Raw genomic sequence first — 17,369 nt, 5'->3', positions numbered from 1 at the left:
TCAAAATTCGGCCCTTACTAAATTATTTTTCAGAAGTATTCCACCCAGTTATATACCCCCGATCGACACATATGTGTGGATGAGTCCCTTGTAAAATTTAGTGGCAGGCTTAAAATAAAGCAATTTATCCCCTGCAAAAGGGCCCGCTATGGGGTGGAGGTATATAAACTTTGTGACCGAGTCACAGGGTACCTGTATGCCTTCATAGTGTACAAAGGGAAGGACACCCAGCTGCATCCCCCAATTGCCCAGACTACTTGGGAACAAGCGGCAAAGTTGTTTGGCAACTCATCAACCCCCTACTGGATAAAGGCTACCATCTATACGTAGATAACTTCTACACCTCTCTTGCCCTGTTCCACAACCTTCACCGGAAGCAGACCCCAGCATGTGGAATGGTAAGAAAGAACTGGAAGGGCTTTCCTCAAAGTCTTGTGAATAAGAAGCTGAGAAAAGGAGAATCGGCAAGTCTGCGAAACAAGGAGGTTCTGGCAGTGAAGTGGAGGGACAGAAGGGACGTGTATATGTTATCTTCCATCCACAATGATACCGTTGTTGAAATCCCCACAAGAAATGGCCCCATCCAAAAGCCCACATGCATCCAGGACTACAATTTGTTTATGGGGGAAGTCGACTTCAATGACCAGATGCTCGAACCCTACCTTGCCACAAGACCGACGTACCATTGGTACAAAAAAGTCGCAATTCATTTTTTTCAATTGGCCATATATAGCTCATATATAATTTACCGCAACTCCACCCAAATCCACAAACGCTTCCTTGGCTACCAGGAGGACATTGTCACCGCCCTTATATTCTCGAACAGCCCACCCCAAAACATCCAATCTGATGTGCTTAGTCGACTCTCCGAACGTCACTTTCCCAATAAAATCCCTCCCACAGCAACAGGCCGGCGACGTAAAAAAAATGTAAGGTGTATACCAGTGGAGGAGTCAGACGAGACACATCTTTCCATTGTGCCGATTGTCCTTTTCAACCAGGCCTCTGTGTAGTTGGCTGTTTTCGCCGTTACCATACTTAGTGAAGTATGGTAAACATAATCCTCAGTTCCTGCCTTCACACACCTTTACACCCCTAATGCCACTGTCTGCTCTGTAACTGACCCCGGCTTGTTATTCAACCACGATTCTGCCTAAGGATTCTGTAATACCTCTGCCTGATCTGGAACTGACCCTGGACTGTTTTTCGACCATGCTTCTGCCTAACGATTCTGTAATACCTCTGCCTGATCTGGAACTGACCTTGGACTGTTTGACCATGTTTTTGCCTGCCTCATGGACTGATCTTGTACCCTGCTACTGGACTAGTGGGATTCAACACAGGGGTCTCACATATGTGAGGGGCTCCAGAAACTTTTTTCTGGATGAAGAAAACTATTTTGTTTTCTCATCCTCGATTAGGGTCTGGAGACTCGGAGGCTTCAAAGAGATTTGGGTGGGAGAAGCCTCTACCCCTGTCCCCATTCTGTCCTGAATGAGGCCCTACTTCTGCCTGCTGCCTGTAGGACTTACTGCCATTATGTCTCTGCCTGTCACACTGACCACACCACATGTTCCTGTCTACTACCAGGACCAATATTTTTGCCACTGCTGACAATATCTCTGCCTGCACGGACCCTGGACTGTATATGGACAGTATCCCTGCCTGCTGCCTGGCGTACGCCATTGCTGACCAAGTCCCTGCCTGCTGCCTGGACCAGTGCTATCCTGCTGTGTAGAAAATTAATTTGCAAAATGTTATCACAGAAACTAAGAAAAATGCATTTTTTTTTCAAAATTTTTGGTCTTTTTTCATTTATAGCACAAAAAATAAAAAACCCAGAGGTGATCAAATACCACCAAAAGAAAGCTCTATTTGTATGAAAAAAAAATGGACAAAAAAATGATTTGGATACAGTTTTGCATGACTGAGTAATTGTCATTCAAAGTGTGAGAGCGCTGAAAGCTGAAAATTGGTCTGGGCAGGAGGGGTGTTTAAGTGCCCAGTAAACAAGTGGTTAAAAGAGGCACATCTAAGTATGCAGGCATCCAGGGTAAAGCTGTCCACAAAGTCCATCCCCCTCACTGCCGACTCTCACCACTGTCAGTCTGCAATCGTGACCAGGAAGACTACCCTGCAGTAGAGCGATCTGAAAGCGAGGCTTGAACCTCTAGTGGAGCTCAGATTGGAAGGGATGACGTCAATGGCGGTGTGGAGGATGATCTATGTGGACATCTTTACCCCGGATGCTTGCATACTTACATGTGCTTGTTTTAATAAACAACCATGTGAGTTTCTAAATGTTGTACCTTCATTAAATATAACTGTGTTGCTACACTTGGAGGCGCCTCTCTTCTCTTTTATACTCAGCTGCGACATGACGCTACTTGTATATCAAGACATCACTTGTATATCAAGTCAAAATTTATTGAAAAATGTTGCTTGTCTTGCAAAATGCTCTCAAACCAAGTTACTCTCAAATCAAGGTTTTACTCTATAAGATTTTTTTAAGGAATATTATTGTTATGTTTAAAATTACAACTGTTTTATCTTGAATTATTTCTAACTATATAAATGTTTTATAGAAAATAAAATTGCCTTTTTTTTGTCCTTGTTTAAGTTACACAGTGGTTACACAGAGTTATTTCACATCATTAACAAGGCAGGGGCTTACAAATGCAGGTTATATAAAAATATACAAATGCTACCTTGTGCTTTTGCAGTCTGGAATGATTTAGAGATGCTTGCGAGTATTTTACAATACAACATGGCCTGCTGATATAGCAGGAATTTGGCAAAGTTTATTTGTGTTTCTTTTGAAGAACCTGAATATTCTGGAAATGTATGGCTTTATAATGAAGTATTTAAGGGCTGCACTCACCATATACAGTATGTGCTCAAAAGGAGAGAAGACCTAACTTTCAGCTCCTTATATATAAACATTTCATTGCCTTGTTCATTGAACCTTTGTGTCATACTACACACACTGAGGCTAATATCACTAAACAAGTTATTTATATTCACTTCAATTATTCAATCATGTGAAAATGGAGGCCCGGAGCAATAGGAATGTAATAGTGAAGGGCTGGCATGACAGAGTGAGAAGGGGAGGCAATGAATGGGTTAAGGAAGTTAAAGTTATAGAAGCAGGAAGAAGAGAGGATCCCGCGGGGCTCTCGGGCATTAGTGGAGGGTCAGCAGGTGAAGAAACAGTTTCACACGCTGCTAAAAAAAACAGCTATGGGAGAGGTGGACAAGATTTTGGCCCAGCTGTGGGCAGCTGCCACCACAAGGGGACCAGAGTGGCAACTAAGTCATGTAGCATCCCTGATAGAAGATCAGGCATCTGGGTCAGGGGCGGGAACTCCCATGGTGGTCTCAGCTTCCGAAGCACACCCCTGCAAGCTTTGTGCCAGGTATGGAGCCCCAATGCGGGACCTGTCAGGCACACCTGCTGAGCCACCATTGGCTGCAGCAGGTGGATCGCCTGGACTGAATTCTCGTCAGAGGCGGAGCTCTACGAACGAGGTGGCGGGTCATGTTCAAACTTGGCAAAGCTCACAGTCTATGGTGGAACTGCTTGGCTACGTTGTGACGAGCAGTTTCGGCAGCGTCGGGCTACCATGTTCTTAGCACGGGCCCCGAATCATTTTTTTCCAGGGGCGGTGATGCAGTATCCACTGGACAGCCGGCCAATAAATAATGGGGCATATGCTGGCAATAAAACGAGGGATCATGTAAGCTTGGGGGGGATCATGCCATTTTAAACATGAGTGCTCGGGCTGTGGAGGTTCTCATCCCATGTCCCGCTACTTTAAAAAAGGCAAGGGCCGTGCCAGAGATTTTGCAAACAAGGGGAATGACTCAGGTGAGGGGGGGGGAAGGATGCATCCTTTTCTAAGCAGATATCCTGACCAGGATGCTGCGCGCCTGTTGAGGGAGGGATTCTTGGAAGATTTTCGCATCTCATGTTCATTGGAGGCCGTGCAGCCTATGGCGCAGAATGTGCATTCGGCGTTGCAGCATCCGGGGGTGGTATGTGAAAAAAATGGTTAAGGAAGTGACGCTGGGTCGCATGGGTTTGCCTTTTGCAGTGAAGCCTCTGCCGGACCTAGTGGTCTCGCCACTTGGGATGGTGATTAAGAAGGAACCAAACAAGTTCTGACTGATCATCACCTATCCTCAAAGAGAGGTTCTGTGAACGATGCAATGGAACGGAAGCGTTTACGGTGTTGTATACTTCTTTTGACACAGCAGTGAGCTGGGTTTGCCATTACGGTAAAGGGGCTCTAATGGCAAAATCTGACATGGAGTCTGCTTTTCGTCTGCTCCCAGTTCATCCTGACAGTTTTCGATTGTTGGGGTGCTGTTGGCAGGACACATTTTATGTCGATCACTGTTTGCCCATGGACTGTTCCATTTCCTGCTCTCTGTTCGAAACATTCAGTTATTTTGTTGAATGGGTGATTCGAGATCTGTTGGAGGTGAATTCTGTCAATCATTATTTGGATGATTTTCCAAGTCATCTTCCAGGATGGCTTACAGAGAGATAGGCTCCTCCCACCTAGCACATGAAACACATGATCCACATCATAAAAGCACCACACATGCATTAGCCTCTCAGTATTTGCGTTTCTTCCAGCCAGTCAGGAACTCTAAACAGACGTTTGTTATTTTTTCGGCCTTCGTGCTAGGTGGCAGGGGCCTCCCGACGTCCATACCCAGTGCAACAGGGATAGTTCCCCTGGAGTGCCTCAGAGCACTGCCGAGTGTCTCTGATAACTCACATTACTCTCCTTCTGGGTGACGGACCTCGACAGGCTCTCTCGTTTGTCACTCTGGACCGTGGCTTCCTGCTCTCCTGTTGCCGCGACTCGGGTAATGTTTGGCCAGTTTTTGTCTGTCCGGTCTCCACTGTGTGTCCGGGTACAGAAGGGCAATAATGCAGGGAGCTATTGCACCATTAGGGGATGGTGGCTACCTGACCTCCTACAACAATCTCTCAACTGCCACCATTCTTAGGCTCCTCCGTCACAAAACTGAATGTTGATCAGTTAGCATTTAGGTTTATTTTGCCACAATGTTCATTAACCCCTCTAAGGTCCAGGCTTCAGTGTATATGTGTAAACCTCTCAGTATCTAGTTTACAGTGTGCGCACATTAATCCTTATATGATCATTCTCCAGTGAATCTTCATTAACCTCTCATTGACCAATTTTGAGTATATGAGCATCAACTCTCAGGGGATCAGTCTATAGAATATGTGGGAAAAACCTTTGGATATCAGTCCCAAGATTGTATGTGTTAATTCCTTAGTTGCCAGGCTCCTATGTAGATGTGTTTACTCATCAGCAACTGATCTTCAGCTTATGTACATTAGCACCTTGGTTGCTGGCCTCCTGAATATGTACATTTACCCTGTGCTATCCCTTCTCTAGATTCAGCATTGGCAGGTGAAAAAAAAAGAGAACATTTATTTTTCCTTTCTCACTGCACAAACTTCCCATGGAACCTTAGACTCAGGCTAAAATGACTTGCAAGCATGCATAATAACATACAAACCTCTCCACACATAAATAATTTGGATAAAAAATAGGCCACCACCTGGTTTATTGGTTTACAACAAAATTATATATAGCTTTATAAATCTTATTACATAAATAATTTTTTCAAACAAATTTCATCCAGAATTCAACAAAACTCAACCCAACCACTAAGACTCGGGCTGACCATCATCTTTTTTAAACATATTCTCACATATCCAAACAGAAGGGCCGTTTGGAAAACCAGAGATTAACGATGTCCAATCCTACATCTGATAAATGTATGCCATCAAACTGATATATACCTTGAATGCCACCTTCCAGGTCAACATGACAAAATGAAAAACCTAAATCCGGAACTAGGAATCTTTCCATAGCTCTGTTAACTCTTTTGCAAACTTTCTCTAATGGTTTAAAAGTAACTGATTCCAACCATCTCAACCTGGGTATTATTTCCAGAAATACCAACACTTTATTAGGAGAAACTATCTTCAAAAACCTAAAAGTATCCCTCATATTTCACATTAATTTGAACGTCTTAATTTTCCCAATATCATTTCCCCCTCAATAGCATAAAGTCTACCTAACTCGTATACTAAATCTTTCCAAACCATTCCCCTTCTACCATACCAATTAACGCAAAATGAGGTTGGATCCAATCCCAAATTTTGGGATAAATTCTAGCAGCCACTCTTTTCTGTGCCCAGAAGACAAAATAATGTCCCATTATCCACCCCGAGCGATGATTACCTGAAACAAAGTAAGTAATTAGTAAGGACGAATATACAATTTATAAGAGTCAGAGCTCCACCTACCTATTCTCTTAATGCTATTAGCCTTTAACCCAATCCGAGCGGCCTCTGTGGCTGCTCCTATTCTAAAGGAATGTGTCGTTATCCTTAAATGGTTCAAATTTAAATGATACAAACAACGTTGCAATATCATTCTAAATTGATAACCTGTTAAAGGTGAATCGTCACTGTGAATGAATAATATATTGGATAAACCCGACCTCATATTCATATATAAACCTCAATGCCTTAACTGGACAAATACTTTCGTCATGGCACCTTAACGATATCCAAATACCAAGACCCAAAGAATCCATCTTGCTAAATTTTAGAAATATTCTTACACTTTCTTCCAATAACTGCACGTTACCCTGAATGCTGCAAAAAATGTCAGAGAAAAAAACTGCATTGCTTCATATTCTGATGAGCATATTAAGTTTGTTACACTACATAACTTTGATAATATCTCAGGTGTAATATGAGATCTATTATCATTAATCAAATGTGTTTTTCTACATCCTTTCATGGCCTGTTTTATTGAAAATAAATTTTGACAAGCAGGTAGTTTGTAAAGACTTAGAAAAAATTATACTCCAGCTAGGGTTTTTTTAATGTGTGACCAAGAATAATTCTTTTTCCATCAGTGAATGCAGAAATATTAACAATAAATGTTACGAATATTCAGAAATGGTCAAATTTTATGAAGGTAAAAAGGATAACCACAGCAACCATAAAGCAGAATCATTTTTCCAAGTAGATACTGATTCTTAATATTTACAAAAATTAAATCAGATACCATAAATGGGGCGGGCATGAAGCTCCAACTAGGTCCGCCATCTGCAGGCGAGAGAGAACGTCAGCTATTATGTTAACCTTACCTTGAATGTATTTAGCCTTTAACCAGATGTTCCATTTTAGACATAGAAAAACTAAATGCAGCAATAAATTAACCACCTGCGGAGACTTGGAGGAAAGACAATTTACAGTAAAACAAACACCTTTATTATCTGGTCTCAGTAATATCCCGCTATTCGCAAATTGAAAACCCCATAATTCTAAGGAGACAACGACCGGGAATAATTTCAAAAGCACTATATTTCTGCAGAAACCACTGGCAATCCACCTGCCTGGCCAAGTAGATGCGCACCAATGGCCCCCCCAAATTGGTTTCGGAGCAATCGATCCTGCCGCATCTGTCGCCAATAGGAAATCACTGTCACAGATAAAATCCATCTGCCACAGCAATTTCCCATTAAATTGCTCCAGAAAATTTAGCCAAACCAAAAGGTCCCCTTTTATCTCTGAGGTTAATCTGACATGAGCGGAAGGGCCTTTTAAACCAGATATAGCCAAGTACAACCTTCTGGAGAAAACTCTTCCCATCGGCAAAACCCTTGACGCAAATGCCAATTGACCCAAGAGCGATTACATTTCTTTTAATGTAATCTTCTTCCTTCTTATGAAGATCAACAGCATCTGCCTAATTTTGTATATTTTATCGCCTGGGAGACGAAACTCACCTGCTACTGTATCCAATGTGATACCCATAAATTCTAAAGATGTTGTCGGAAAAATGTTTTTTTCCTCTGCAAAAGGAATACCAAAATATTTACATACTGAAAATAATGAATTCAGTAAATGAAGACAGTCCTTCGATTCTCCAGATCCCATGAAAAGAAAGTCATCTAAATATTGAATTCAATGAATGAAGAAAATGTTTCAAATTATATACAGGACATCGAACAGAGCATTGGCAGGCACTTGTTAAGCAGAATTTATTCTCAAAACAGATCCCTAAAGAGTTAAAAACAATTTTGATTAAACGGGAGAAGTCTAAAAGCCGAATTTATGTCTGCTTTTGCCATTAAAGCATTCCTTCCTAATAGATGTAGTTTTTGCAAAGCTGATTCAAAAGATGCATAAAACACAGTCGCCAAATTTGGGTCTATCTGATCATTTAGAGAATTTCCAAAAGGAAAACAAGAGGTGGTGGATGAGGCAGAATTCGTTTGGTTCCTTTTTGGGGACTACCCCTAAAGGGGATGCCCTAAAATTCAAAAATGGCGGGAATTCAAAAGGACCTTCCATCCTACCCTCCTTAATTAATTTTTCTCTAACCACATTAGGAAATTTACTAGCTGATTTTAGATTATTAACTAAACTACAGCCTGAACCTTCAAAAGGGGGTAAATTAAAACCTTCAATTAACAATGAAGCCTTCTGCTGGTTTGGATAAATTCTGAGCCAAGGTAACATTCTTTGAAGATTCACTGGCATTACCACTTTTTGAAAAATTGTCTCTTTGACCAGACTGTAGCTTCCGAAAACATTTAGACACCGTGTGGGCATCGGAACAAAATGTACATTTGTGCTTGATTTAGCCATTTTCAATGGCTGTCATTAAATGCAAAGCATAATGCCTTCCTGTAAGCGGTCCCTGAATTTATATTCATATTATTGGCACTTTGGCGAAAAAAGGGTTGCTTTTGTGGTAAAAATAAATTCAGCCAAAGACTAACATCTTTAGTACCCCATTGAAGTGACGGTTTAACTGCCAACTTCTGTCAAACTTTCATCATAGGACGACCAGGAAAACCCACTGAAAACTCCTATATGCCTCCAGGATGATACCAATGTGTTGGAATAGAGATGAACTATTCTCGGGATATTTCTCACATAATATGCTTGCATAAATGCAGAGGCTTGAAGCCAACTATAAAAAGATTTTAAAAACTGGCTTACGTTTATCTCCATCCATTCTTTCCTCCTTCTCATATCTGTGAGAAAAATCCCTTAACCTCTTGACCACTGGGCACTTAAACCCCCTTCCTAACCAGATAAATTTTCAGCTTTCGGTGCTCTCACATTTTGAATGACAATTACTCAGTCATACAACATTGTACCCATATGAAATTTTTGTCCTTTTTTTTCATACAAATAGAGCTTTTATTTGGTGGTATTTAATCACCGTTGTTTTTTTGCGCTATTAAAGAAAAAATACTGAAAATTCTGTAAAAAAATGAATTTTTCTCGTTTCTGTTATAAAATGTGTAATTTTTCTTCATAAATTTTGGCCAAAATGTATACTGCTACATATCTTTGGAAAAAATAAGTACAAATTGGTGCATATTATTTGGTCTTTGTGAAAGTTATAGAGTCCACAAGCTATGGTGCCAATATCTGAAAATTGATCACACCTGAAGTACTGACGGCCTATCTCATTTCTTGAGACCCTAACATGCCAGGAAAGTACAAATACCCCCCAAATGACCTTTTTTTGGAAAGAAGACATTCCAAGATATTTAGAAAAAGGCATGGTAAGTTTTCTGAAGCCAAGGTAACATTCTTTGAAGATTCACTGGCGTTACCACTTTTTGAAAAATTGTCTATTTGACCAGACTGTAGCTTAAGGTAAGTAAGGCTAAACAGCTCCAAAGCCATTCCTCTCCACCCACTGCTTCAGCTCTCTCTAAAATCTGACAAATTAGAGTCTTCATGACACCAGGGGTATCATTTCAGAGGTTACTGTACTATAGCTCTCCTGCTAAAGCTCTTCCTGGCGACTCCCCTCAGGCGACTGGCAAAATTCCAGTGGGGGGGGGGTTATATAAATAGCCCCCAAAAACACCTTCCAGAAGGTTCTAAGATCACTTAAACCTAATTAGCAAATCCCCTTTAACCTTCTGGAAGCGTCTCTGTCATGTGACCCTGTTACTCCAATAGAATTAGCCCCTTTATAAATTATTTTGATACTAAAGTAATAGCCAATGCCACATGAGGCAAGGGGGCCAAAATAGGCTGCCCCCCTTTTACCCCACATTCTCTTTGAGGGTTTCCTATTCTTTGCAAAACTCTGGGATGGACCTATATCAAATGCATGCAATTACTGTATAGCACACTAAAGTGATTGGAATAAATCAAGCTGACTGTCTAAGAAATAATCATTGGGTCGAATATTCACTGGGTGAATTGCCAAGCGAAGAATAAATATATTCCTTAAAAAAATAGGCTTTTGCAGCACGCTCTCCCGTGATATCACTTCTCATTCTGCTTAACTCTAACACAGTTTGTCTTATACAATTTAAATTAACATGTTTTAATACAATGTAACAAAAAAATCTGAAAGAAACAGCAGTAAAATATTGTCTTATTTTTTTTATTTTCCTCATAGTGTTAGTCATTTCGTAACTTTTTCCAAATGTAAAACATTATCTTTGCAGGCACATATGTGAGCTACTTGCATTTCAAGGTAACTAGGCCTTTTGACCCAGTGTCTGGAGCTGGCTTTTGACTCTGCATAATATACAATATATCATCTTCCTTTATGGGAATACACCTCTGTTAGGGAGGCGGCCGATTACTTCCCTTTTTTCTCTCATTCCTCCTGACTGTCTGCCATCTTTAGGTTTGGCTGTTGGCTGTCTGATCAATGCTAAAAGAAGAACAAAAGGTTCACACAATTTATTCACTAAATACAATGCAGAGAGACTGTCACTGGTTTGGCTGGAAGGAGCAACTTCCTGTTAACAGTAACAGCAGGGAATAAAAAGTTTCCTCTAAAATGCCTTCCATGCTGCAGCTAGACAGAGTTCAAATTATTGTGATATTAAAATCTAACACAAATAGTGAATATCGTTAACGATTTTACTGGCAGTTACTCATACCACAAAAGAGAAAACATTTCCTTAGGTGTGTTCTCCCATTTGATACGTTATAATAAAGTTGCAATAAAATTGTGCAAAGCCAAATTTTAAGACAATTTGATATTGTTTTTTAAATATCGAAAAGAGTTTTATGAAATATTGAATACTGTATTTATTGGCGTATTGTGTGCGTGTTATACGCTGATACTGCAATTTGGGCTGCCTCGGAGAGAACGGGGAGGGGGGCGGGACGAGCACTGTCAGATTACATACAGCAAAAATCTCCTTTTTACTCAACAGCCTCTGTAATAGGAACTCCTGTCTCCTGGGCTGGCATTGGACCAGTGTTCTGTCTATCATAGAAGCCGGTCCAGCAGGTGGGACTTTGAAGTAAAGAGGCTGCCGAGTAAACAGGAGATTCTCGCTGTATGTAATCTGATGGCGCTCATCCCGCCCCCCTCCCTGAGATGGGCATTGATCAGGCTGCATTCTTGGCAATGCGGAGGCTGCAGATGGGCATTAAGCTGCATTGATGCATGACCTCTCAGCAGCCTCCACTGACAGAGATAATGCTATAGTGAAGGGTGTCACAATCCTTGCAACATGTCTACCAGCAGCACACCACCAGCTGTAGAGTAGGGATGAGCTTCAATTTCGAGTCTAACTCATGTTTGACTCGAACATTGCCTGTTCGCCGAACAGCAAACAATTTGGGGTGTTCGCGGCAAATTCAAAAAGCCGCGGAACACTATGTTAACCACTTGCTTACTGGGCACATATACCCTCCTCCTGCCCAGGTGAAATTTCAGCTTTCGGCACTGCGTCGCTTTAACTAACAATTGCGCGGTCGTGCGACGTGGCTCCCAAACAAAATTGACGTCCTTTTTTCCCAACAAGTAGAGCTTTCTTTTGGTGGTATTTGATCGCCTGTGCGTTTTTTATTTTTTGCGCTATAAACAAAAAAGTGCCACAATTTAGAAAAAAATAAAAAATGTTTTACTTGTTGCTATAATAAATATCCCAATTTAAAAAAAAAAACAAAAAAAAAAACATTTTTTTTCTCAGTTTAGTCTGATACGTATTCTTCTACATATTTTTGGTAAAAAAAAAAAAAATCGCAATAAGCGACTGGTTTGCGCAAAAGTTATAGCGCCTATAAAATAGGGGACAGAATTATTATTTTTTATTATTTTATTTTTTTTACTAGGAATGGCGGCGATCTGCGATTTTTATTGGGACTGCAACGTTATGGCGGACACATCAGACACTTTTGACACATTTTTGGCGCCATTCACATTTATACTGCGATCAGTGCTATAAATATGCACTAATTACAGTATAAATGTGACTGGCATTGAAGGGGTTAACACTAGGGGGTGAGGAAGGGGTTAAATGTATTCCCTGCATTGTGTTCTAACTGTAGGTGAAGGGGGTGACTGGGGGGGGTGACCGATCTATGTCCCTATGTACAAGGGACACAGATCGGTCTCCTCTCCAGAGACAGGACACTGTTTCTGTGTAAAACGGCAATGAGAGATGATCTCATATGTTTACATATGAGATCATCTCTCATTGGCCGCACAGATCGCATCGCAAACGGCCACTCTGATTGGCCATTCACGGCGATCTGTAATTGGCTGTGTCCAAGGGACACGGCCAACACAGAGTTTCCCCGCTGCACGCTCTGGAGCGCGCGTGGGGAACGCGCAAAGGGGCGCACGTCAATTGACGTCCACTTGGATTTTCGGATCCGCGCTGTAGCCGTCATTTGACTATAGCGCGGATCCCAAGCGGTTAAAGTCTATGGGAGAAATCTAAAGTGCTAATTTTAAAGGCTTATATGCAAGTTATTGTCATACAAAGTGCTTGGGGATCTGGGTCCTGCCCCAGGGAACATGTATCAATGCACAAAAAAGTTTTAAAAACTGACGTTTTTTCGGGAGCAGTGATTTTAATAATGCTAAAAGTAAAAAAATGGGGCACCCGCGATCGCTTGGGACAGAGCGGGAACTGGGAGCTGTGTGTGTAAACACACAGCTCCCAGTTTTTTCAGGGAGAGAAATTACTGATTGTATGTTCATACAAAGTATGAACAGCGATCTGTCATTTCCCCTAGTCAGTCCCATCCCCCTTCAGTTAGAACACACTTTAGGAAACATAATTAACCCCTTCCCTGCCAGTGACATTTTTACAGTAATCAATGCATTTATATAGCACCGATCGCTGTAAAAATGCCAATGGTCCCAAAAATGTGTCCGATGTGTTTGCCATAAGGTCGCAGTACCAATAAAAAAAAAATTGCTGATCGCCGCCATTACTAGTAAAATAAAAAAATAAAATAAATAAATAAAAATGCCATAAAACTATCCCCTATTGTGTAGACACTATAACTTTTGCGCAAACCAAACGCTTATTGCATTTTTTTTTACCAAACATATATAGAAGAATACGTATCGGCCTAAACTGAGGAAAAAAATGTTTTTTATATATTTTTTGGGGATATTTATTATAGCAAAAGGAAAAAATATTCATCTTTTTCCAAAATTGTCTCTCTATTTTTGTTTATAGCGCAAAAAATAAAAACCGCAGAGGGGATCAAATACCACCAAACGAGAGCTCTATTTGTGGGAAAAAAACAACATCAATTTTCCAGGGGAGCCATTCTGCCACAGTACATCTACGTGAGCCGGTAAGGAACCGGTTAATGTTGTTTGCTGCAGTATTTTGCAGTATTTTACTTTTATCTTTGATAATTCATACCAAATGACAATGGAACAGATGAATTTGAATGATTTAATTTCCATTGCCAAGAACTAAGCCTGATGTTTGGTGTCAATGTCCCTGTTGTCATCATCTGAGATGTCATACTGTTCGTCAAATACCTCAGGTAGGAAATAACGCAAGGGTTTAATTGCTGCAACTCTGCTTCCCATCTGGTATTGGAGAGTGGGTTTTTAAGTTGGATTTGTAACATGCTCCTTGAGTACTTACCACCGTTGGGTGGATGAGACAAAGAGCACAAAGTTCTTGAATGATGCTCAAAAAAATCTATTGTCAGGTATGAAATCTTTGCGGCGTCATTCACAACCAAGTTGAGAGTATGTGCACTGCATGGAACAAGAAAGGCTCTTGGGTTGATATTGAGTATTTTTTGCTGCAAACCATTATGTTTTCTTTTCATTTTGGTGCCATTGTCATAGCCTGGGCCACGCATATTCTCAATTGCAATCAGATTGTGCTTTAAGTAGGCCAGTAAAAAGGATGTCAGTCCTTCAGATGTTGTATTGTATACTGGGCAAAAATCATTTTTTTTGCAATGTGATCTAGAACAAATCAGACAATGCTAATCTGCTCTATGTGGTTCACATCAGGAGTACAGTCCAGGATAATGGAGAAATATTTGGACTCATTCAGGCTTTGCATAATTACTTTTTTGTTCCAACTATGGCAATTATCTCATTCTTAATCTTGTAACCGAGATAATGGGGCATTTGTAAATTCTGTGAAATGGAGCACTGAATTCTCTGAATGTGTTCAGATATGATGGGATCAAATTTCCTTATTTCAACAAAATTCAGGAAGTTACCATTATTATTTTGAAACAAACAAGTATCACAGCCTTTAAGCGCCACATTTTGTCCTGCTAAATATTGGATAATAAAAAAGAGGAATAATACACTGCGCCAACTGAAATAAACTGCCAACACAACAATACGACAAAATTGTGAACAAACATATGGTATAAAGTGTGGCACTAGTGAAGTATTGGTTGTATTACACTTGTGGTAATATTCATTTATTTCACATTTTTTGGTTGACCTTTTTTTGGTTGACACTATTCACCCAATACTTCACTAGCGCCACTCTTTATACCATAAATATTGGATAATGTAGATTATTCACTGTATGACAGAATACCAGCGTTTCTCTTTTTGTTTAATGATCTTTTGATTGATATGATCAATGGTTGTTCCCTTTTCCAGAGCTCTTGAAAGATTCATCCATTTCTTATCATTTGTGACATGGATTGTGTTTTTGTCAGTTATTTCTTATAAGATGTGACATGTCGGCTTAAATGTCTTGACAGATGCCGCCAATCATTAAAGCCTTGTTTTGAGGCCAAAGCCATATTGTCTGTCAGGGACTCACCGACTTGCCGTCTTCATCTCTGCAGACGTCCTCCATGCAGTCCTCCTCCATGCAGGCTTCCCCCAGGCTGTTGGCGCGCCATCGCGGGTCCCACGCTCGTGCACGCGCATCAACGGTGCGAGCGTGTGCACGGGAGTGCGCGCGTGCACGTTAATCGGCCGTGGCGCCAAAAAGCCCTTTAAAAACTCAGTGCTGTTTGTAGCACATTGCTGCCTGATCTGCAGTTCTGACCTGGATCCTATCTGAGACCTGTTGTTTGTTCATCTGAAACCTGATTGATCTCCGAACCCGGCTTGTCTGACTACTCTACCTGAATCCTGATTGATCGCTGAACCCGGCTTGTCTGACTACTCTACCTGAATCCTGATTGAACGCTGAACCCGGCTTGTCTGACTCCTCGCACCTTTCCAACCCTGACCCGGCTCTGTTTGACCATCCGCCTGCTTGACCTCTCTGTTGCCAGATCCTCCTGCCTGTTTAAACCGACTACTCTTCAGCTCTCCACCTGCATGTTTACCTGTTATGATCCGGCTTGTCTGACTCTGCTATTCCAGTATACCTGAACTATTTGTGCCGCTGTAGTTGCAGCTCTCGTACGGGTCGCTGACCCATCCTCTACTCCAGTGTTCCTGCATCTACTCATCACCACCCGGCACTCCTACCCCTCTGTGCTCCGAGTCCGCTGTCTCATATCCAGTGGCTCGCGAACCAGAGCCGTAAGAGAGGCTACCCTGCATCAGACTCTGGAAACCAGGTACATGACAGTATCAGGCAGCCATGACAGAGTCTGCAGGAGTAGTCCCGGCTATGGAAGAGGTGTGTAAACATTTAGCATCCCTTACCCAAGCCGTGAAGAATCTGCAAGATGGCTATCTAAGGTTGGAGGGACAAGTTCAGAACTTAACAGCATCTGGGGACGCAACTTCAGCATCTGCCGCTAGACCATCTTCATCCTCTTCTGGTCCGTCAGTAGTGATGTTGCCGCCCGAACCCAGGGTTCCCATGCCGAACGATTTTCAGGGGATCGAACCAAGTTCCAGGACTTTCGCAATGCCTGTCAGTTGTATTTCGCCTTGCAACCCCCAACATTTTCTTTGGAAGCCACCAAAGTGGGATTTGTTGTTTCTCTGCTTCAAGGGGAACCTTTAAATTGGGCACATCGATTGCTGGAGGAGAACAGTGTCCAGACCGAGACTTTGCCGTTCTTTTTCCAGGCCATGGCGCAACTTTATGATGATCCCCAGAGAACTGCCACAGCTGAAGCGGCTTTACTCGCTCTCCAACTGGGGCGAAGAGCAGTGGAGGACTACGTTACTGATTTCCACCGCTGGAGTTCGGACACCCAGTGGAATAGCGCAGCCTTGCGCCATCAATTTCGTTTAGGTCTGTCAGAAGCTTTAAAAGACGAATTGACCCGTATTGGGGTACCTGACACCCTGATCGACAAAGCTGTACAGATCGACCGACGATTAAGGGAGCGCGGAGCAGAACGATCTTCTCAACCAAGTCGCCCAGTCTGGGTCACTACCCGGGCTCCTTTGCTTCCCTCTCGTTATCAACTACCTGTTTCTTCAAACTCTACTGGCTCTTCCACGGACACTTCTGAACCCATGCAGTTAGGCGTGATGCAACCTACCTTACCGCCAGAAGAACGCATTCGCCACCGCCAGCTGAACTTATGTCTTTACTGCGGTGAGGCCGGCCACTACGTACACAATTGTCCCGTTAAAATACGTAAGTCCCGATCATCAGTTCCTGGTAACATTTCTGCTATCTCTACCAATACCAACCTTCTTGATATCTCCCTTTTGTTACAGCTTCCAGGAAAGACGGTGTCAGTCAACGCTATCGTTGATTCAGGTGCATGCAGTTGCTTCATTGATTCCTCATTTGCCGATATGCATAACATTCCTGTCCGCTCAAAGAACTTTACACTTTCTGTTTTTTTGGCTGATGGCTCACTCATCAAATCCAGGCAAGTCACCCAGGAAACCTTTCCTTTACCTGCCATCACTGCCTCCAATCATAAGGAACTTTTAATTTTGGATGTTATCTCGTCTCCTTTGTTTCCGGTGATCCTGGGTATACCTTGGCTCCAAGTACATAATCCTCAGATAGACTGGATATCCAAAAATATCTTGTTTTCATCTCACTACTGTCAAGTACACTGTTTACCCAGACACCCTAACCCATCGTCTGCCCTGCTGTGTCTAAATACTGATCCGAGTCTGCTTCAATCCGTT

The sequence above is a fragment of the Rana temporaria genome, chromosome 8, assembly GCF_905171775.1.
Source record: "Rana temporaria chromosome 8, aRanTem1.1, whole genome shotgun sequence".
NCBI lineage: Eukaryota > Metazoa > Chordata > Amphibia > Anura > Ranidae > Rana > Rana temporaria.
Note: the sequence above shows the minus strand (reverse complement) of the source record.